Consider the following 23,578-nt stretch of genomic DNA (forward strand, 5'->3'; position numbering starts at 1 on the left):
AGCGTAATAGTCAAGAAAATTCTTTATTTTGTCATAAACAATTGACTTAATAGTACAAGATCACTAACTGGGGCATACCAAACCATATTATTAGAGAAAGAACGTAAATGATAACACATTTAAGACACTAATAACGACTGAGGTCCACAGTTTTTTCTTGACTACTAAGTACTAAGCAAACTTTCCAGTATGATCCAGTACAGTTTTCCGTTTCCACGTAACTATTAAATGTCACCATAAACAAAAAATAGCAACGAATTTCTGTAAAGTTTGGTATAATTGAAAATTTAAATCAAATTTCTGGTGATCTAGTAAGGAGAGGTATAATTTGCTGTATAAAAAGAATTGTTTTAAATGGTATTGAACAGTGTTTTGCCACTGGCTCACTATAACTCCATTTATTGTAATGACTGCGCCTGCAGCCTAACCTGTGCAACTAACACTGTAGATTTTAAGCGCTGTCAAATCAGATTAAATAATTTTCTTATTAAATAAAAGAAGAAAATAAAATTTAAGTAGTCGGATGGGATACAAATCCAATCCCATGACATCTTTCAGCCATGTTTGACATGGGTCGTCAGATTTAGTCAGAAAATATGGTACGATTATTTTATACATCTATCAGTCAATGATAAATGCCTCTGGAGAATGATTTGCCAATATGTGCAATTTGCAAATGCAATGTCGTCTATCGCGAACGAACGCAGCCAGACAACAGAGATCAGCTGTTGGTCTTTATGTTGAAGGTTAGGTAACCAACCTACTTATGATGGTGTCGTTTTGATACCTTATAAAACGAAAGACTTGCGGTCGTCACTTAACGACAGGTAATTGAATCATAAAATTGATAAGGATAAAATTTAAGGATAAACTATAAGATTTTGTCGTAAACATTGTTACTTTACGCCTACGATAGGTAGTACTTGCCGGCATGCAAGTAAGGATGATGTTTAAGCTACGTTGTATCTTGATAGACCAAAGGCATGTGGACTTTGGTATCAAGGTTTTATGGTATAGGTTAAAACCTTGATTATTAGAGACTTCTTAAGGTTACTTATATAGTCGGTTTTAGCCTTTCCTGATCTAAATCGGGTATCATAACCTAGGTAGCTAGTATAGGGTACTATAAATGTTCTTTGTTGTAGCCTAAGGTACCTACTACCTAAAGCTAGCCCAAAAGTGCAGCCTATTGAAATTACTAGTATTAAAGTTTGGGTAGATCTACAGTACTATTCCGTGGCGGCCTAGACTATGGCAGTTGCTGTTTTTCTTTGCAGTTTTACCTCCTGAACAAGAATTTTAAGTAGTAATGTTTAGGCTATTCGGATGACTGTAATTAACCCCCAGGCGCTTGTACTAAACATGGCGAAATACATTTGACGCCCCAATACCTGGTGGTTTTCGTATTCGCAGGGAGGAACGATGCGGAATGCTTATATAGAAATACCTTAAAGTTTTATATTTCCTATAGGCTAGCTATTACCTGGGTGTTTCGTACAGGTCAAATATTCATTTAAGTAACAAGTGCTTTCCTAAAACGTTATTGGTAGTAGGTAGTATACTACACCTCTTCCTACATCGAACAATTGCCTACGAAAGCCTTACCTATTAATTAAGAAACTATGGTCTTACATTAGAGATAAATGTGGGAATGGAACTCTTCTCAACCTAACCTGACATAGGGTAATGGGCCTCATTACTTCTTCTGGGTTCCCCTTAACCACAGTGAAAAAATAGGTAGGTATGGCAGGATTGTCTGTTTACAGGGATACAACCAAATCTATCCCATCTTATGTGTGTATTACAACCCCTCTCCCCCCTTCTGACATTATAATCCTTCATTCTGAGAGGTTCTAGGTTCAGTAGGGTCAGCAGCCTCATCAAGGAAATGTCATAATAGGTTGACCACATGAAGAGGATTTTTTACTTGTTGTTGTTGTTGTTGTTAAGCCATCTACACCCTTAAATGGGAAAGTAGAATGCAGCTAGGTTGGGGGCTGTCAGAGAAATGCAGGCCAGTATGGGAGAGAACAAAGGGTAAAGAATGAACTAATAGAGAAATACAAGTAATTAAAACAAAATAGGATAAATAACTTTGAAAATTGAAAAAAAGGCAAATAACAAATAATGGAATGAGACTCATGTTATCCCGATCAGCAAAACAGTATTAATACTGAGTATAAACTTTGGATGAATTCATCTACATGATTATGAGAGTCATTGCATAATTTGGTCAAAGTTCTGTAATTTATACTCAAGTCATTTTATTTTCTCTTAATTATGTGTGATTACTCAAGAAATAATATATAAATTACAGTGATAACATTAATTAGCAAGGAACACATACATGCTTAGAATAAATTGTATATCTTTGGCCTGAATACAGTCAGTAGCTGTTGGCCTTGCAATATTTGTCGGCCATAATTTCACCTGTCATAGCTTTTTTAGGTTATGTAAGTTTCCTTAAGATGTTTTCTCTCTACTGAATGAGAGATATTCCTGCTTCAAGCACTCCCTTTTGATTAGCATTTTTTTGTTGCACAACGGTAAAATGCTGTTTCATATCACCCTTCAACACTGAAAAATATTTTTGTACAATATTGCGAAAGGAAGAATAAGATGGGGAGTATTTGATTACAATGTAATGTATTCACTGTGTGATCATACAGAACACAAAACATCTTTTTTTATGTAAGAGTACCCTTCAGCACAAGTTGGGCATCCAGTCTTAGAGCTTCAGCTTATTCAGAAGCAGCTCCCTACATTTCCCCTTTTAACAATGGAGGGGGAACAGTAGACCCATAAGCTGAACCCATCAAATTCATTTGTCAAATTGTAGCAGCCTTCTGACTTGTCAAGTCAACCCTTGTAGTGGTCACACTTACTTTGCCAAGATTTTCATGTACTATCAATATTCCAGACACTTCTCACTCAGCTTTAGGCCCCTATCACTCTGGCATCCCTGTGCCAGACTGAATAGGAGGTTAGAGGAGTTGTATAATGTATTAGTTTCAAGTGACATCTTTTACTTGTGTATGGTGCTTCTTGTATTTGGTATTGTTGTAGCTCCCATACAGTCATGAGTTTTGCTCACACCTTAAAATGATGCTGGTACTGTGCCTTGATCCTTGATGATAAGCAAGCAGTGAAACCTCGAGAAGTCTTTTTTTGAACCTCGAGAAGTCAACTCAAGGAAGGGCACTAAGTGATTTTGCAGCCTAGAGGAAGTGCCTAAACACAAGGGGAACCATGTTTGCATTAACATACGACTTGGCAATTGATATAACCTATCAGAGGGTGTCTTAGTCACTAAGTAGCATAAGGTTACTATGAAATTCAAAATTGGTTTTTAATTGCTTATACCAGGAAAAGCACAGGAAAAGCAATAATTTGAAATTATCTAAGAACAGGATATTGGCTTAGTACATTTTAACAAGTCACTGGTTTTCAAAAAACATGTGAAGTGCATGCTCTCACTGGAGGATCTTGCTTACTTCTTCATTTTCATCTAGTGACAGATAATGCACATACAATATACGTATGGGTTTGTTTAGTTACAAAGGATTGAAATGGTGTTGAAAATTAAAACTTAGTGATTTGTAAATTTCTAAATCTATTAACTGCAAATTTGTTCATGAAACTTACCTGACAGATATATATATAGCTGTATTCTCCGAAGTCCGACAGAATTTCAAAATTCGCGGCACACGCAGTGGGCGGCCAGGTGGTAGTACCCATTCCCGCCGCTGGGAGCGGAATATCAGGAAACTATTCCCAATTTCCATATTCATATTTTTTCTGTCGCTGGTCGGTAAACAACTGTTTACAGACCTCCGCCTAGGATTTTGAAACTTCATTAGCCGCTTAAGTATCCTAATTATTCTTTCGATTATTGACTGGGATTTGTGGCTAGGCATACGCTATCGTAAATTTTTTTTTTTTTCATTGCATTTGATGTCTGAAGCTAGTTAGCCTAGTTTCAGACTTTGTTGTCTGCATGGGGTAAGGTGAGGCTACCGGAACTTTCGGTAGACACTCGCTTAGTATATATGACGTTTACATGTTTTCTTTGCATAAGTTCAATGTAATTAGTGTAATGTGTGACTGATTACGGAAGAAGTAGGATTCATGTACGCATTTTAGAGCGGGTTAGAATCAGGAGTTTTCCTCCACAGTAAACAGAAGTTAGAAATAATGAACCTTCTAACCTCCTGTAGATTTTATTTTGCCTAACCCTGTGGTATGGCTTACGGGCCTAGAAGAAGTGTCTGCTAGAGGATTACATCAAGTAATCTTAGACTAAAGTGCTCGCTCTCCAATCAGTGTTGTGAAGTGTTGTGCCCCTTGTGTTGTGGAGGGGGCGTCAGATCGGCCCCATAATGCCTCTAGGCCTGGACCTCTGTCGGACTCCCAGGACTCAGGGAGAGGGCATGTCGAAAGCCGCAAGAGGGTTACGGGGGCTCCCCACCGATCTGGCGTCCCTTCGGCAGAACCTGTTGACGCTTCCCAGGCTGCTAAAGATCGTGCACGTGCACGAATCTTGAAGGATTGCTTCTCGTCCTCCGAGGCGTCCTCCCCGCGCAAGGGTTGGAGCTCTCGGAAGGACTCGCGCCCTCTAAGAAGCTTTAGAGAAGAGGACGCTTCACGTCCTCTCTCTCGTCAGGAGGGAACGTCAGATCGGCCCCATAACGCCTCTAGGCCTAGACCTCTGTCGGACTCCCAGGAAACCAGGGAGAGGGCATGTCAAAAGCCGAAGGAGGGTTACGGGTTTTTCATGCTGATCTGGCTTCCTTTCGGCAGGTCCTGTTGTCGCTTCCCAGGCTGCCGAAGATCGAGCACGTGCACGAATCTTGAAGGATTGCTTCTCGTCCTCCGAGGCGTCCTCCCCACACAGGGGTTGGAGCTCTCGGAAGGACTCGCGCCTCCTAAAGAAGCTTTAGAGTCCTTTCGAACCTCTACATGAAGCGTCTCTTAGGAACTTGACTAAGAAGGCTCTTTTCCTAACTGCTCTGGCGACGGCGAAGAGAGTTAGCGAAATTCAGGCCATTTGTAAGAGAGTGGGCTTCAAAGGGGACAACGCTGTCTGCTCTTTGAGTCCCACTTTCTTAGCAAAGAATGAAAACCCGTCGAACCCTTGGCCAAGGAGCTTCGAAATCAAGGGTATGACAAGCCTTGTGGGCCAAGAAACCTGAGAGAGTCCTGTGCCCTGTCAGGACTCTAAAGTTTTATGTCCACAAGACTAAAGAGGTACGAGGTCCCTCAGATAATCTTGGTGTTTCGGTTAAACGACCCGATATACCATTGTCCAAGAACGCTTTGGCGTTCTTTCTGAGGGACGTCATTAAAGAGGCTCATTCGTCTTCCACACAGATCGATTTGAGCCTCTTGCGAGTGAAAGCTCACGAGGTCAGAGCTGTCGCAACCTCGCTTGCCTTCCAAAGGAACATGTCGATCAAGGACATCCTTGACGCCACCTTTTGGAGGAGCAATTCAGTATTCGCCTCACACTACTTGAAAGATGTGAGAACGATATACGAGGACTGTTGTTCTCTTGGGCCATACGTTTCTGCAGACACAGTCTTGGGGGCTGAAGGTAGCTCTCTCCCTATCCTTTAGTTTAGTTTGTTAGGTTAGGTTTTAGTTGTTGTGTTTTTTGGTTGTGGTGAGGCTTTGGTGAAGACCTCCCATCTCTTAGCTTAGTGTTCAGGGGGTCTTGGATAGTTGGTCAGGTGGTGGTCAGTTGCTTCGTTGCCCTCATTTGTATGGCTCTATGCTCTTGTCACATTGAGGTCACGTCCCCGTTGACAGAGCATCCAGAGCGCACCAGCACTACAGGTCTCCACCTGGCTGGCAACTCTGGTTAAGCACAAGCAGGCTGAAGTGACAGTAATCACAGAGTCTACTTTGCTAACAGGTGAGGAACCAAGGTGTATATCATCTACTTAATTTAAGTTTCCTACAAATCCTATTCTGTCTCTTCCCACCATCCGAAGGTGGGATTCAGCTATATATATATCTGCCAGGTAAGTTTCATGAACAAAATGTTATTGTTATAATACAATTAAGTTTGTTCATACTTACCTGGCAGATATATATAATTAAGTGCCCACCCACCTCCCCTCAGGAGACAGTGGCACTGATAAAATATGAATAGAAAATGGGAATGGTTCCTGATATCCGCCTCCCAGCGGCGGGAATGGGTACTACCACCTGGCCGCCCACTGCGTGTGCCGCGAATTTTGAAATTCTGTCGGACTTCGGAGAATACAGCTATATATATATCTGCCAGGTAAGTATGAACAAACTTAATTGTATTATAACAATAACATTTTTAATCTTGATGTAGTAGTTACCTTTTTGGAGTAATGTGCTGATAATGCAGTAGTTTTCTGATAGAATACATACACTCTAGATATTTGTATTTGGAATAAATGTGATTTCATTTATAAACTTATACACTGAACGTTTTTATAATTTTACAGACATGAACCCCAAGTTTGGACGCGTTCAGGAATTTATGAAAAGAAACATGGTAATGTTGGTCATGGTTCCTATAATAATTGGATTTCATGTTGGATGGCAAAAACTACAAAGTAATGAAATGTTTGTTCCCAAGAAACAGAAAAGGGATCTGCCAGTGATTGAGGTAAGCTATTTATGTTATAATTTTTGTCGTCATGGTGGAGGAAAATGATTTTAATTGTGGCTTCAGATATACATATGCAAACTGGTAGAAATAAACAAAAATACCCTTTCAGTTCATTCTCATGCCACCAACTACTTTATTCCATTGTTTTATGCATGACACTTACCTGGCAGGTATATATATAGCTTATCCTCTTGACGCACTGGCAGAATTTCAAAACTCGCGGCAACCGCTAGTACACTGGTAGTTCAGGTGATGGCCACCCCGTTCCCGTGGCGCTGGTACTTGGAACTATTCCCGTTTTCCTCAGATTTTCTCTGCCAGCCGAACCGGCAACATCGTTGTTGGTTCTCTGTTAGAATTTCCTGCTCGTTGACTGACTTTTTGGATATTGGTATCGTATTCACGAAGTTAGCGTGGCAATCGCATTTTGTTTGGATTTTGATTTAGTATGTCTGATTCAGGAAGTATGTTTAGAGTTTGTGTGAAAGAAGGGTGTAAGGTGAGACTGCCGAAATCATCGGTAGATCCACATACTATTTGTAAGAAGTGTCGGGGGGAGTTTGTATGTACGTGGGACAATAGGTGCAATGAATGTCAGTGTCTGTATGAGAAAGAGTGGAAGGCTCTTATGAAGTATGTTGAGAGATTAGAAAAAGATCGGGTTAGAAGATCTGTCTCTAGGAGTGAGAGATCGGGATCTTCGAGTAAGCTTTGAATGAATCTTTGCATGTGTCTTCTCCAGCTCATTCACATGTAGACGTCAGCACCTTCCCCTCAGGTTTCTCCTGCGCCCGTTGCTGTATCTGAGGATACTACTGATCCACAAATCGTGAAAGTGTTCGCTGCCCTTGCGTCCATGGGAGATCAAATTAAACGATTAACAGACAAAGTGGAAGTGTTCGGTCCCTCTCGTACTCCTAGACCGAGACCTCTGTCAAGCTCCCAGACCCAAGGGAGAAGGCATGTCGACAGTCGAAGGGAGGCGAGAGGGGTTTACTCGCGATCAGTCGTCCCTTCAGGCAGTCCTGTTGCTTCCCAGGCTGCAGCAGTACGCCATGGAAAAGGCGATACTGGAAGTGCCGTTATTCTTCGGATAGTTCGGCGTCAGGAAGGAGTAGGCGTTTCGCGGAAGTATCGCGTCCTCTCAAGAGGTCATACTTTCCGTCCTCATCACAGGATGAAAGGGCCTGTTGACCAAGAAGGGTGGAGTAGCCCTGAGATTTTTTCATCGGAGGATGAAGAAATTATCCCTATCAAAAGGAAGAGGATTTCTCGTCAGTTGGAAGTTACTAGCGGTGCGGTGAGAGGTGTTTCTCCGCTTAGAGGAACTCCTCTGCGTAGACCGCAGGTTCGCTCGCCTCTCCGTGTTAGCCCGGTGCGTCCTCGATCTCCTCATCATCAGGAGTCTCGTAAGGAAGCGGAGACGAAGGAAGTTCTGCGGGACATGCAGGAGAGATTAGCAGTGATTGTACAATCATGGGAGAAGCCCGAACAACCTTTGGTTAGACGTAAGGACTCGTCTCTCCCGGTTAAGTCCTCCAAGAGGACGCAGGACGTGCAACGCAAGCCAGGACGCAGTGCATCCCTTAAGAAGGACGAAGCAGTGCAGGACGCAGGACGCAAGAGGAAGAGTGATGGACGCATGGTGGACGCATACGTTCAGGAGGACGCAGGACGCAGGCGGCAGCAAGTCGAAACTTTTTCTCGACAAGGAAGAGAGGAGTTTTACAAGGAGACAGCGCCGCATTCGCTCTCTAAGCAGGCTCGCATAAGAAATCCGTTTTTGATGAGTCATCAGGATCTTGGTTTTTCAAGATATTTCTTCGCAGGAGGAAGAATTTGTGGAGAGTGCGGAAGAGGACAAGAATGTGGAAGCTCCTTCTTCGGACTACAAGAGACTAACAGAGTGCCTTCTTTCTTTGTTTGAAGGAGATTTTCAACCTGCAGGCCCGCCATCGCCTTTGTCTCAATTTTCGAAGACGAAGACAGCCAAGAAATCGTCTTTTGTTCATGAAACTTACCTGTCAGATATATATATAGCTGTATTTTCTGAAGTCCGACAGAATTTTAAAAACTTCCGACACACGCAGTGGTCGGCCAGGTGGGGTTAGTACCCATTCGCCGCTGGGAGGCGGGTATCAGGAACCATTCCCATTTTCTATTCATAATTTTTCTGTCGCCGGTGCTGAAAACACCTGTTTTTATACATTCAACTTCCCTGCCAGATATATACTTAGCTATAGACTCCGTCGTCTCCGACAGAATTTCAAATTTCGCGGCACACGCTACCGGTAGGTCAGGTGATCTACCGCCCTGCCCTGGGTGGCAGGACTAGGAACCATTCCCGTTTTCTAATCAGAATTCTTCTGTCGCCCGGACCATCAACATTGTTGTTGGTTCCTCTCGATTGGTTTTTCTTTTTTCACCGGCAATTGATCTTCTTGACCGACTTTTGGTGACGTATCTGGATTGTTGGATTGGCATACGCTTTTGTGGACTGTTTTGTGGACTTGATTTGGAATTTCTTTAAAATGTCTGACTCTGGAATGGTTGTGAGACGTTGTGTGAATGTAGGCTGTAAGGTGAGGTTGCCGAAAGCTTCGGTAGACCCTCACACGGTATGCAAGGGTTGCAGGAGTATGAATGTTCTTTTACTAATACTTGTAAGGAATGTGAGAATTGAGTGAGAACGAATGGAAGAATCTAACTAATTATTTAAAAAAGTTATTGAGAGAGAAAGAGTGAGGAAGGCTTCTTATAGAAGTTTAAGTAGTTCTAGATCTGAACTTAATTCCTAGCTTGGGATCTTCCCCAAGGGTAAGTATTGCGTACTTCTCCTTTCCATTGCAGCCCCTTCTCCTATTGCAGAACCTGTAGATTCAGCGAAAGAACTTGCGGATCTAAAAGCAGCTTCAAGTTGATGGAAAACAAAATGGCTGCCATACAAGGTAAGGCTAGTGATTATCAGTGGACAGTGATATAAGTGTCCCCAGTGTAGTGGAGGGGGCATCTGGTCGGCTCAGCAACGCTCCTAGGTCTAGACCTCTTCCAAGCTCACATGCCCAGAGGAGAAGGAATGTCGAAAACCGAAAGGAGGTTGTGGAGAATCCCCACCGATCAGGTGTCCCTTCGGCGGTTTCTGTGACACCCCAGACTGCCAAGGATCGCTATTGTAAAAGCGTCCTGCGTGAGTGCTTTTCGTCGTCGGGATCTTCATCTCCGAGACGTGATTGGAGAGATTCAGATCAATCTCGGCCACTCAAGAGGAGTTGGAAGGCTCCGACTATTGATTCGAGCCCAGAAAACTTCCCTGAGGAGTCTCCCTCGGGAGTGAAGAAGGCAAGAAGAGCCATTCTTTCAACCAGAGTGAGAAGGAGGCAGGAGGTGGAGGCGATGGACTCCTCCCCTCCTCCTTCCCCTCCTCCTTCCCCTCCTCCCGAAGAGGATAAAGAGGAGGTTACGAAGAGATTCATGATGGCGATGCAAGAGCAGATTTCGTCTTTTGTAGGAGTCCTGTCAAAGGAGCCTCCTAGAAGGAAAGACTCTTCCCTTCCGATCAAAAGATCCTCCAGACGTATGGAGGTAGGATCTGCCGCCAGGATCGATACTCCTACTCGAGGTGAGGTTTCCGGTACGAACCTGGATGAACCTATCAGACGTCTGGCACCGGCCAGGAGTGAGGAGTCACCCAGGAGGCAGGAGCCAAGAGCCAGGAGTGAGGAGTCAACCAGGAGGCAGGAGCCAAGAGCCAGGAGTGTGGAGTCATCCAGGCAGGAGGCAGGAGCCAGGAGGCAAGAGCCAGGAGGCAAGAGGCAGGAGTCAGGAGTCAAGAGGCAGGAGCCAGGAGCCAAGAGGCAGGAGTCAGGAGGCAGGAGCCAGGAGTCCGGAGTCAGGAGGCAGGAGTCCGGAGTCAGGAGGCAGGAGTCAGGAGCCAGGAGGCAGGAGTCAGGAGGCAAGAGTCAAGAGCCAGGAGGCAGGAGTCGGAGACTCGTTCCTGGAACTTATGACTCTTCTCCAAATAGGAGCTCCTCTCCTTCAGAGCGTAGGAGGTCTTGGAAGGACTCTTCCTCCAAACGTGAACTTTCTCCTTCGTCTGATCGAGGTTTAGACGAGTTGTCTGATGACGAACCTCCTGCTAATGAGGAACTCTCGAGTTATAAGGTCTTAGCCTCATTATTGCTTCAAGAGTTTGGAGATTCTCTTAGTCCGGCGGCTCCTCCTTCTCCTCGGTCTCTCTTTTCGAGCTCGGCTACGGCAAAATCTTCGGCCTTTTTGAAAATGAAGCCTGCAATATCGATGAAGAAGGCTCTCCATTCTTTAGATTCTTGGATGGACAAGAAAAAAGAGTTAGGAAAGGACGGTATTCTGCATGCCTCTTCCAAACTACATGGAAAGAGAGGTATTTGGTATGGGACAGGAGAGACTATGGGTCTTTCTCTGCCTGCCTCTGCAGATGCGGACTTTTCCAGTTTAGTGGAGGCCTCTAGACGTCACTCCTTAGGATCGGTCAGAGCGACGTGGAGCACTTCAGAGTTGAACCACTTTCTAAAGGGACTTTTTGTCACTTTAGAGGTGTTCAACTTTCTGGATTGGTCACTCGGAGTTCTGGCCAACAAATCTAAAGATCCGGAGTTTCTTAAAAATCCAGAGATTCTCCATAGCGTCCTGTCTTGCATGGACAAGGCAGTACAGGACGGTTCGGGTGAAGTGGCTTCCCTTTTTGGTGCTGGTCTCCTGAAAAAGAGATCAGTATATGGATACCCTATTATCAAAAGGGGTTTCTCTGAGCAGAGGACTGCTTTATTATTCGCCCCTCTATCGGATCATCTGTTCCTTCTCAGTTAGTGAAGGATATATCTCGCTCGTTAACTGAGAAGGCGACACAAGACCTACTAACACAAACGTCCAAGAAAGGACGCCTGTAGTGTCGGCGATTAAGAAGGACTCTCGTCCTCCTCAGCAGCCCTTTCGTGGTGGAGGTACAGCGGCTCGTCCCCCTGCCAGAAAGAAGAGCTCTGATAAGAGAGGAAGGTCTTTCCTTTAGGCCCTTCAAAGAAATCCAAATGACTTTGTTGCTCCTTCAAAGCACCAGTGGGCGCCAGACTCCTGAACTTTGCAGGAGTATGGGCAAAAAGGGGAGCCGACCCTTGGTCAGTGTCGGTCCTAAAGAAGGGATATGTAATCCCCTTCGAGAACAGGCCCTCCCCTAACATCTACGCCTCGGGAACTGTCAGCGAGGTTACAGAGACCCGGTAATGAGAAAGACTCTCCTTCAAATGGTGGAACAAATGTGGGAAAAAGAGGCCATTGAACTTGTGCAGGATCCACACTCCCCAGGATTTTACAATCGCCTTTTTCTAGTACCAAAGGCATCGGGGGGGGTGGAGACCAGTTCTGGACGTAAGCGCTCTGAATCGCTTTGTTCAGAAAAAGAAGTTTCGCATGGAAACGTCCGCCTCAGTAATGTCGGCTCTTCGTCCAGGAGATTGGATGGTCTCTCTGGACTTGCAAGACGCATATTTCCACGTTCCCATTCACCATTTGTCAAAGAAATATCTTCGTTTTGTAATAGGAGACAAGATCTTTCAATTCAGGGCTCTGTGCTTCGGTCTGTCTACAGCTCCGCAAGTAATAGGAGACAAGATCTTTCAATTCAGGGCTCTGTGCTTCGGTCTGTCTACAGCTCCGCAAGTATTCACCAACCTGATGGCGAATGTGGCAGATGGCTTCACCTAGAGGAATAAAACATCTCCCTCTACTTGGACGACTGGCTGATCAGGGCCAAGTCGGAGATTCAGTGCTTGGAGGACTTATCAGTAACAAGGAACATGATAGAATCGCTGGGATTACTCGTGAACCTCGAGAAGTCGCAGCTGATCCCCAGCCAGAGCTTGGTCTATCTGGGGATTCAGATGGGATTCTTGGGGTTTTCGAGTATTTCCTTCGCGAGAAAGAATCACTCGAGGTTTGTCGAAAATCTCGAGCTTCTTAGAGAAAAGAACAGTTCAGCGAGGGATTATCGAGCCTCTTAGGGACCCTGTCCTCACTAGAAAAGTTCTTCTCTCTGGGGAGGCTTCACCTTCGCCCTCTTCAGTTTTTCCTGAAAGGGGTGTTGGGAGTTGGAAGACAGGGACAACTCTCGGACATCTTCCCGCTTCCACAAGAGGTAAAAGATCATTTGAAGTGGTGGATCCTTCCTTCTCAAAAAGAACGAAGGCGTATCGCTTGCCCTGCAGAAACCCAGACCAAGTGTTATATGCCGACGCTTTCGAAGTCGGGATGGGGAGCGACGTTAGGAGCAAGGGAGGTGTCAGGCACCTGGACAAAGGAACAGGTGTCCTGGCACATCAATTGCAAGGAACTAGTGGCCATACACCTAGCCTTAAAGTTCTTCGAAGAGATAGTCAGAGGCGAGGTGATACAGATAAACTCGGACAACACCACGGCTCTGGCTTACATACGCAAGCAAGGAGCCACGCACTCTTTCTCCCTCTTTCAGTTAACAAGACACCTGTTAACCTGGACAGAAGAAAGAGGCATAACTCTCCTCACAAGATTTGTTCAAGGCATCAAGATTGTGAGAGCGGACAGACTGAGCAGGAGGAATCAGGTCCTTCCCACAGAATGGACTCTATAACGAAGAAGTGTGTCGAAGTCTTTGGTCCCTGTGGGGGAGACCTCACATAGACTGTTTGCGACGTTCCTCTCCAAAAGAATAGAGATCTTTTTGCTCTCTATGGGAAGATCCGAGAGCCTTCGCAATAGACGCGTTTCTCCTGGATTGGTCGGGTGTGGACGCATACGCCTTTCCCCCGTTCAAGATCCTGGGGGAAGTTCTCAGGAAGTTCGTAGCTTCGAAGAACACGAAGTTGACGCTAATAGCCCCATTTTGGCCAGCCCAGGAATGGTTCACAGAGGTACTGGAGTGGATAGTGGACTTCCCCAGATCTCTTCCAAACAGACCAGATCTACTCAGACAACCCCCACTTTGAGAGGTTTCATCACAACCTCCAGGTCTCGCTCTGACTGCCTTTCGACTATCGAAAGACTTGTCAGAGCGAGGGGCTTTTTCTCGCAAGGCTGCGGGCTCTATCGCTAGAGCCCGCAGAGCTTCAACGAGAAGAGTATACCAATCAAAGTGGGAAGTCTTTAGGAGGTGGTGTAAGAGTCAGAAGCTGTCCTCCTCCAGTACCTCTATAGTGAATATTGCCGATTTCCTCCTCTTTCTGAGAGAGGAATCACACCTTTCTGTCTCAACAATAAAAGGATACAGAAGCATGCTGGTCTTCAGTATTTAGAAATCGAGGGTTAGATATTGCAAGCAACAAAGATCTACACGATCTAATTAGATCCTTTGAAACTTCAAAGGCAGCTACTCCTAGAACACCTAGTTGGAATCTAGACGTGGTACTGAAATTTCCTTTCATCGGATAAATTCGAGCCTTTACATCTGGCTTCCTTCCGCGACGTCACTAGGAAATGCTTATCTGGTGTCTCTCGCTACAGCCAACGAGGACGAGCGGAATTGCACGCCTCTAGATTCCACAGTGGGGTTCAAAGGAGATGCTGCCATCTGTTCTTTCCAGACAATGTTTCTGGCAAAGAACGAAAACCCGTCAAAACCGTGGCCCAGAAGTTTTGAGGTAAAAGGCCTATCTAACCTCGTAGGCAGAGAGATAGAGAGGTCTCTCTGTCCAGTGAGAGCTCTTAAATATTATTTAGAGAGGAAGAGGCAGATGGGAGCTTGTCAACAAGGTCTTTGGTGTGCGGTGAAGAACCCAAAAGACTCATGTCCAAGAACGCCTGGCTTTCTTTGTGAGAAGCGTAATTACGGACGCTCACAAGAACTGCTCGGAGGAATCCTTCGGTCTTTCTAAAGGTCAAGACCCATGAGGTGAGAGCAGTAGCAACGTCCTTGGCGTTCCAAAAGAATATGTCTCTAAAAAATATCATTGAGACTACATATTGGAGGTGCAATTCAGTGTTTGCATCTCATTATCTGAAGGATGTGAGAGTGACCTATGAGAAGTGCTTCTCACTAGGTCCATTTGTATCAGCAGATACAGTGCTGGGTCTTGGAGCAAAGACTGATCCTTAAATATTGTGTTTTTTATCGTACATAAACCATCTTGTCAGATATGTGCTTGGTTTTCTATTAGCAAGCTCACTGATGTCGCACGGGAGCATAGTGTCATTGCTGGTAGGGGATCAAGGGTATGTATGGCTAGTAGGGGAGTACAAAATTTTTTTTTGTATATTTTGTAATGAAAGTGTAATTATGTTTCGAGTTTTTTGGTTGTTTGTAAGGAGTTCGGGGATAACTCCTTGCAATCTTAGAACTAACATGGATGTTAGGATCAGGTGATCGGGATCGGTTGTGCTCCTTGAACAAGGTGTTATTGTCATGTAGTGGAAATAGCACCCAATGACAAAGGCCTTTAGGCTCTGCCGAGTAAGTGGATAAGACCCCATTGGCAGACCCACAAGAACTCTTAGCCATAGATCAATATCTCGCTGAGGCTCTTGAGGCTAAGCAGACTCCAAGGCAGTAGCCGCGAAGTCTTCAGCCTAATAAGGTAGGAACCAAGGTTTATTAATACCTACAACATATGTTGTTTACCTGTCTATTTCAGTAGTTAGCTGTCTCTTACCCACCCCCACCAATGGGTGCTAATCAGCTAAGTATATATCTGGCAGGGAAGTTGAATGATAAAAATGATATTGTCATGTTACAATAAAGTTTTTATACATACTTACCTGACAATATATACGATTAATGGCCCACCCAGCCTCCCCGCAGGAGACAGGTGGAGAAGAATTCTGATTAGAAAACGGGAATGGTTCCTAGTCCTGCCACCCAGGGCAGGGCGGTAGATCACCTGACCTACCGGTAGCGTGTGCCGCGAAATTTGAAATTCTGTCGGAGACGACGGAGTCTATAGCTAAGTATATATCTGTCAGGTAAGTATGTATAAAACTTTATTGTAACATGACAATATCATTTTCAGTACCTCCGTCTTAGGATTTTGGAAACTTCATTGCCGCTAAGTATCCTAATTGTCTTTTGATTTATTTACTTGGATTTGTGGGATTTGTGGCTAGGCATACGCTATCTTAAATTGATTTGAATTTGATTCATTTTTGCATAAAATATCTGAATCTAGTTAGGCTAGTTTCAGACGGGTTGTCTGCAAAGATAGGGTGTGGCTACCGAAAGCTTCGGTAGATCCGCACTTGGTATGCACGAGGGGTATGGGTCTTGCTTCTTTGTTGAGATTTGTCATGTAAGGAGTGTGAGACTTTTGTCTATTCCGTAAGGAAGACGTATGATTACGTATGTACGCAATTAATCAGTAAACATGTCTAATTCCGTAAGGAAAGACGTATGATTCGTATGTACGCAATTAAATCAGTAACAAAAGAAAATCAGGGTAGTGAACCGCTAACCTTCCTGTAGACTTTATTTTGCCTAACCCTGTAGTATGGCCTACGGGCTATGAATATGTCTACGAGAGGTGCTCGCTCTCCTTCATTGCTGTGAAGTGCTACTTCTGTAATTGTTACTCCTAACCCTGCAGTGTTACCTTCGGGCCCTAAGCAGTGTCTGTAGAGGAATTGCCCTTTCTCTGATACTCTTTCGATTCGTAACTTAGAATCGAAAGTGCTTGCTTTAGAGAGTAAAAGTGAAGTGCAGAAGTGCAGTGATACCCCTTGTGTAGTGGAGGGTGTGTCAGATCGGCCTCGTTTCGCCTCTAGGCCGGGACCTCTGCTTGACTCCCAGGACCCGGGGAGGAGCATGTCGAAAGCCTAAGGAGGGTTACAAGGAACCCCCACCGATCTGGCGTGCCTTCGGCAGTTTCTGATGAAAATCCCCAGACTGCCAAAGTGCGTCGCGTGCATGAATCCTGAAAAGATTGCTTCTCGTCCTCCGAAGCGTCCTCCCCATGCAGGGGTTTGGAGCTTTCGGAAGGACTCGCGCCCTCTAAATAGAAGCTTTATAGAAGAGGACGCTTCACGTCCTCTCTATCTCTCTCTCTCTCTCGTTATGCGTTTCAGTGAGAAGTAAGAAGGCGAACGTCGCATGAACTCGTGTCCGTCTTTCCACCGAGAAAATACGTAAAAGAAGTCATAGTAGCAGGAAGCTTTTGAGAGCGGACGCGCGGGACGCTCGGATGGACTCCAGGCGCGCGCGGGTGCAGGCCAAAGCGCGCGCCAGTGGACGCCGAGCGCTGCGCGCTCCAGTGGACGCCGAGCGCGCGCCAGTGGACGCCGAGCGTGCACCAGCGCACGCCAGGTGTGTCGCCTGGCTGAACGTTTCTGTTGAACTCTTCAAGCTCTTGTTTCAGATATGGGCCTAAAGAATTTTTACCTCTACCTTCGGTGATACCTTCTACCTCACCTGCAAAGAATGTGAAGTAGGCGGTGCTTCGGAGGAAGCTGAAAGTGAACAGACAACTTCTTCTTCGAAACCCAGCAAGACATCGGGTTTCGTGAATTCAAGAGGGTCTCTGTCAATTAATATTGCTTTTCGCATTAAGGTGGATGGAGTTAAGAAAGCTCAAGGGAAGATCTCGTTTGCTCTACCGCAACCTTTGCCATTCTGCCAATAAATTTAAGTTGCCACTACCGCAGTCAAGACTTTGCGATAAGGCAGTTACGGGTTATGTAAGGCTCGATGTCCTGCACGTCAGGACTCTCGGCAACGTTCAGTAGGATTCTTGCAAAGGCACTCATCAAAAGGACGCTCTTCAGGAAAGCGCAAGACAGGACTTCCTTTGCCATACTGCCAATAAATTTTAAGCTTTAGCAGGCATTAGTTGTGATACGGGAGAGGAAGCTGGTGGAGAGTTTCTTCCTCTTCCCAGGATAATTTTGCAAGCTTTTTAGCCCATCTGAAAGGGTTTTTCAGATGATGAGATTTTGGTTAGTTTCTAGTTCGGGACTTAACGCTGCCGAATTGAACAATCGTCGTTCTACTGTCCGTAAGCCCAGCCGTCAGTCTCTTAACAGGATTCTTGCCCCTTCCTCGTTTGAGACGGGAATCGGAAAAATTAAATGCTCGACTTCCTGGATTACGTTTTGTCAATTCAGTGACTTTCCCCCATTGACATATACTATCGTTTTGTCAAGTAAGTGGGTATCCACCCCTCATTGACAAAATATCTCTTTGTCCCGTAAATGGGTTAGTTCTCATTGACAAACATCTCATTAACTTGATATTGCGTAAGCGAATAAGCTCTTATTGACAAGATTCGGAAGAGCTCTCATTCGTCATTCGCAGACTCGTTACAAGAAATAGACTTGTAGACTACGTCAATGAATGCTTATGTCCAATAACATAAGAAGCTTGAGCTGACTGCTTCGATTCTTTTAAGTTTTGTTCATGAAACTTGCCTGTCAGATATGTATGTAGCTGTATTTCCGAATTCAGCTATATATATGTCTGCCAGGTAAGTATGAACAAACTTTATTGTGATATAATTTCATATTTTGCCTTGCGTTATTTTACTTCTGGTTGGTTCAAGTCATATACGCTTGCTGTAGTTACCTCTTTGGATGGCAACCGAGAGGTCTATTTTAAGGACATTTAATCGTTACTCCCTGCAGCCTTCCAGGAGTTTCCGATTTATCTTTTACCGTTGTATGGTAGTGTTCTGACGACACAAACGCATCTATATATTTAGCATTTTCTGTTTCGCTTAAATATACCAGCTGAGAGTCTTTTGCTCAAAAAATAACGGACCTATTTCTTCGTAGAATAGGGTAGCTGGCAACCCAGACATAAAGTTAAGAGACGACGTTCATAAGCTGCTGGCTGCTGCTGTGTCTGACTGTCCAACCGAGCCAGTAACAGATCGTGCGCTGTCATGCGCTGTAGGTTACGTCTCTCTCTCCTGCGGGATGACTGACTAACCGTATCTCTGTGCTGGCGGTTACGTCTCTCCTGCGGAATTGACTGACTAACTGTATCTCTGTCCTACAATCACGGACTTTAGCCTAAGATTGAGGGGATTTCTTACGTGAATGAATAAATGTTGCATTCGTTTTGCCTTACTATGTTCAACAGAGTTATCTTTTAATCCTTTCGGTGCTCGTTACCGCACGGTATAGAACTACGAGTCTACCGCAACATTGCACTTTTATATGCTCTCTTGCTTAGGCAAAGCGCAGCCTTATTAGGAAGTAAGCATACTCGGGGAGGGAATGGATGAGCTTGCTGGGGGACCATTTCCTTCCTGAAGAAGTTTGTTTCCCCGAATAGACTGCAATTCAGACCACAGTTTTTTCCTACCGGGAAACTGAAATATTATTCAAGGTCTAGGAATGATTCTGAACATCTCTCAGTGCGTCATGATAGAAAGAAGGTGCCGGACATCTGGATAGAGTTTCAGATGTCCTGGATCTTAACTGAAAGAAGTAAATGCAATTCGGTCGTCCCTCCAGTCCTCGAAACGAGTGTTTTTGGAACCAGTGGTCCACATCAACTCTGTTTTTCCACAGCTCTCTCATTTCTTAACAAGTTCTTCTCTCGGTCCCTGCTCGAGTTTACGAGAAAGAGCCTATTATAACAACAGGCGTAGAATGTAACGATCCTCTACAGGTTCGTTATAGGATTACAAAAGTCCGTTCGAATCGTCTCGATCGACGGCAGCAACTATTCACTTCCGAGTGGAATCTTTCTTTAGAAGTAAGTTGAGAGTTGTGTAGACTTCAGGGACGCCCTTTCATTCTTCTCTTCGATATGTTGAGGACGAAGAGGCTTCTTCTCTCTGCTCCCTTATTCTCGATCGGGATCGGTACCATTAAACGCCATCCTATGATATTGAACGGGGATGGATGTTTAGTCTCTTTTCCCACCCCTTTTTCAATCGCTTAGAAAGGAAATGTAATAAGAGGATTTATGACGTCACAGGGAGCGACAATGACGCTGATCGCCCCATGTTGGCCTTCAGGATCCTGGATTCACAGAGGTCACATACTTCCTAGATCACTTTCCAAGGACCTTTTCCGAGAGAGTCGGTCTACTCTAACTTGAAAGGTACCTATAACCTCTCCGCTCTGAGTCTGACTACGTTCAGACTATCGAGATGTTGACAGGAATAAGATTACCGTCTTCCATTTCCGTCTGAAGAATGGGATAAGCTGGCAGTCACAACTATTAAAGAATATGCAAATATGTTGTTGACGGCCTTTGGGCTCAGAGATTGCGTCTGTCAAACAACAAAGCCCTTCACGATCTTTGAGTTCTGTGGAATCTCGAAACTCGCTCACCATCTACTTTTGTCTCACCTGTTTTCTCGGAGTCAGGCACTCGTGCGAGATCAGGCGACATATAGTAGCCCTGAGTTTCTTGTTGACGAAGTCGGTTGCGTTTTTACACCCCGATGATCGTGTAACATGAGACCAGGTTGGACTGTCAGGCATTCTTCCTTCGGGACTGAATCGCCTTTTTGCTCCTCGCTCCTTTCTCCTGGCACCAGAAGCTCGAGTAAGGAGTTTGATTCGCTGACGACGTTTGGGTTGCGTTGATACACCCCCAAGGTTTGCTTAGATTGAATCGCCCAGCAGTCCAGACACTCATCCTTCAGCAAAGAATAGTGCCTTATGGTCTTCAGGGTACAGCCTTGCTGTCCTTGATTCGTCTGACTGGTCAACTGGTCGGTCACCTGACTTTAGTACAGACGGACTGACTGTGCATGTCCAGATCGAAGCTTTCAATATGGAACTTAGACGTAGTCTGAAGTTCTTGATGTCAAAGCATTCGAACTCTCCTACTGTTAACTTCTTGCATGTGATCAGGAAGGCCTTCTTCTAACCACCCTAGATACGACAAAGAGGGTTAGTGAAATTTTAAGCCATCGTCACAAGTTTGGCTTTAGAGAACACAAGGCGGTGTGCTCTCTAAGCCTTCCGTTGTGGCCTAAGAATGGAAACCCGTTTTGTCCTTGGGCCAGGAGCTTGGAAGCAAGGATGGCACAAGTTAGTGGGCAGGAGCCAGAGAGAGTCCTGTGCACCCTGTCGGGTCTCTCAAGTTTTATCTACATAAAACCCAAGAAAGTCGAAGTCATTCGGGCAATCTGCAGTGTTCCGAAAAAGACCAGACTTGCCCATTATCGAAGAACACCCTGGCTTTAGTGTTAAGGAGTTCTTTCAAAAATGCTCCTTCATTGTGTTTGCACAAAGATTTGAAATCTTTTTATCTGAATGCTCACGAGGTGAGGGCGCGGCCCCGGAAGCATTTCAACAGAGCATGGCACTCAGCAACATCCTGAGTACCATGTTTTAGCGAAGCAACTCTGTGTTCACTTCACACTCCCTGCGAGATGTGAAGATGGCATATGAGATCTGCCGCTCGCTAGGGCCATACGTGTCTGCAGACACAATCTGGGGGCAAGAAGTACCCACTCATCCTATCCTGTAGAAAATGGTTAGGAAGAGCTCTTAATTTAGTTGTTGAGTCGCCGACAACGGCGACTTCTTAACTCTTAAGCCTTAGTTAAAACACCTTAACTTGGCTAGGTTGGTCAGGTGGTGATATATATATATATATATTTATTTTACTTCTTAGCCCTCATGGTATGGTCAATATGGTCTAGTCAACGTCGTGGTCTCGACCCTGTTGACAGATCATCTGGAGTGCACCAGCTATAGGTCTCTACCTCGCTGGCAACTCTAGTAGCACAAGCAGACTTACGTGGCAGTAACCACGAAGCCAGCTATGCTAACAGGTGGAACCAAGATGTAAATCATCTGCATGCATTTGTTCCCAAATCCTTCTATTCTGTCCCCCCCCTTCCCACCTCCAAAGGTGGGATTCAGCTATATATATATCTGACAGGTAAGTTTCATGAACAAATGATATTGTTATGATACAATAAAGTTTGTTCATACTTACCTGGCAGATATATATAATCAAGTACCCACCCACCTCCTCAGGGGACAGTGGAAATAAAAATTATGAATAGAAAATGAAAAGGGAATGGTTCCTGATACCCGCCTCCCAGCGGCGGGAATGGGTACTAACCACCTGGCCGACCACTGCGTGTTTCGGAAGTTTTAAAATTCTGTCGGACTTCAGAAAATACAGCTATATATATATCTGCCAGGTAAGTATGAACAAACTTTATTGTATCATAACAATATCATTTTTTGAAAATGACTTTGTCTATTTCGGCCAAGAAAGCCCTTCAACGCGTAAATGAGTGGTTGAAGGAGAAGAGAGAGTGGGAAAGACGCTTTTGCCTTTCCTCCGGCCAAGTTGGCTTCTAAGTCTGGTGTTTGGTATGCTACGGGGGAAAGTCTTGGCCTGGGAGTTCCTGCCTCCTCCCAGGGAGGACTTTTCCAACATAGTGGACAGCTCCGTTAGACATGCTTTACATTCAGCAAAGTGTGGTGGACTTCGTCAGAGTTCGACCATTTACTCAAAGGTATCTATCGGCTTTTGAGGTGTTTAATTTTCTGACTGGTCGTTGGGGCCCTGGCTCGGACTTTGGAGATGGAAGATTCGTCAGAATCCGAGTTGCCGAGAAGTATCATGTCCTGTATGGATAAAGCCTTGAGAGATGGAGCTAATGAATTGGCTTCACTTTTTACAGCAGGCGTTTTGAAGAAAAGACATCTTTTGTGCTCGTTCGCTGCTAAAGGAGTCTGAACGCGCAAAAGTCGGAGTTGATGTTCTCTCCGCTTTCAGGACAGCTCTTCCCTCAGGATATCATTAAGGACATCTCGCTCTCCCTCACTCAGAAGGCTACTCAGGATCTTCTTACGTCTTCTGTAAGGAAGTATTTACCTTCTAATGTAATGAAGAAGACCCCGAAGGATACAAAGACATCACAGCAGCCCTTTCGGGGTAGGACTTTTTCCCGACCAGCATTTTAGAGGGAAAAAGAGTTCCAGCCAAAAGAGGTTCGAAAACCTCAACCAAGCAATGAGTCAGAAATCCTCCAGACTTGTGTGGGGGCCAGACTTTTAGACTTCTGGGAAGTCTGGCAAAGCAAAGGAGCAGATCCTTGGTCTGTAAAGGTAGCGAAGGAAGGATACAAGATCCCCTTTCAAGAAACCACTCTCGCTACAGCTCCGAGAGCCCTAGGGGCTCATTACATCGATTTAGAGAAGAGAGAGGCTCTTTGGCATCAAGTTGTCAGCATGTTAGAAAAGGGGGCCATAGAACCGGTTCTGGATCACGAATCCCCAGGTTTTTACAACCGTCTGTTTCTAGTACCGAAGTCATCAGGAGGTTGGAGGCCAGTACTGGACGTAAGTCAGCTAAACTTGTTCGTAGAGAAGACCAAGTTTACGATGGAGACGAACGATTCAGTACTGGCAGCGGTACGACCCGGGGACTGGATGGTAACGCTGGACCTTCAGGATGCGTACTTCCATATTCCGATTCACCCAAGGTCCAGGAAATATTTGAGATTCGTGATCCAGGGACAGGATTTATCAATTCAAAGCCCTTTGCTTCGGTCTGTGCACGGCTCCTCAAATTTTTACAAGAATGATGTCGAATGTGGCGAAGTGGCTTCATTTGTTAGGAGTCAGAGTCTCTCTCTACCTCGACGATTGGCTCATAAGAGCACAATCAAAACAGCAATGTCTGGAGGACACGAACATCACATTGGAGTTAACTCAGCAACTGGGTCTGATGGTGAACCTGAAAAAGTCACGGTTGATCCCCTCTCAGGAGCTAGTTTATTTGGGGATTCTGATATCCTCAGTGACTTTTCGGGCTTTTCCGTCACCCGAAAGGCAGACCATTGTGCCTGTGGAAAGTGCAAGAATTCCTATTGAAAGACCAATGCTCGGCGAGAGAGTGGATGAGTCTGCTGGGGACACTCTTCTTCGTTAGAGCGGTTCATTTCACTAGGGAGACTTCACATGAGGCCCATTACAGTTCTTTCTGAACAAAGTCTGGCCAAGAAGATCGCA

The 23,578-nt window shown here is 45.0% G+C and overlaps 1 protein-coding gene across 1 annotated transcript in view; it reads left to right on the plus strand.

The window, feature by feature from the left end:
* Positions 1-670: 670 nt before the first annotated feature.
* The window catches only part of LOC135200341 (molecular chaperone MKKS-like), a 71,113-nt gene continuing 48,205 nt past the window's right edge, over positions 671-23,578 (plus strand). The window contains exons 1-2 of the mRNA XM_064228914.1: positions 671-827; positions 6,483-6,646. The gene's annotated coding sequence lies outside the window, so the exon portion shown is untranslated. The remainder of the gene's footprint in view (positions 828-6,482; positions 6,647-23,578) is intronic.

This window comes from Macrobrachium nipponense, chromosome 26 (genome assembly GCF_015104395.2).
Source record: "Macrobrachium nipponense isolate FS-2020 chromosome 26, ASM1510439v2, whole genome shotgun sequence".
Lineage (NCBI taxonomy): Eukaryota > Metazoa > Arthropoda > Malacostraca > Decapoda > Palaemonidae > Macrobrachium > Macrobrachium nipponense.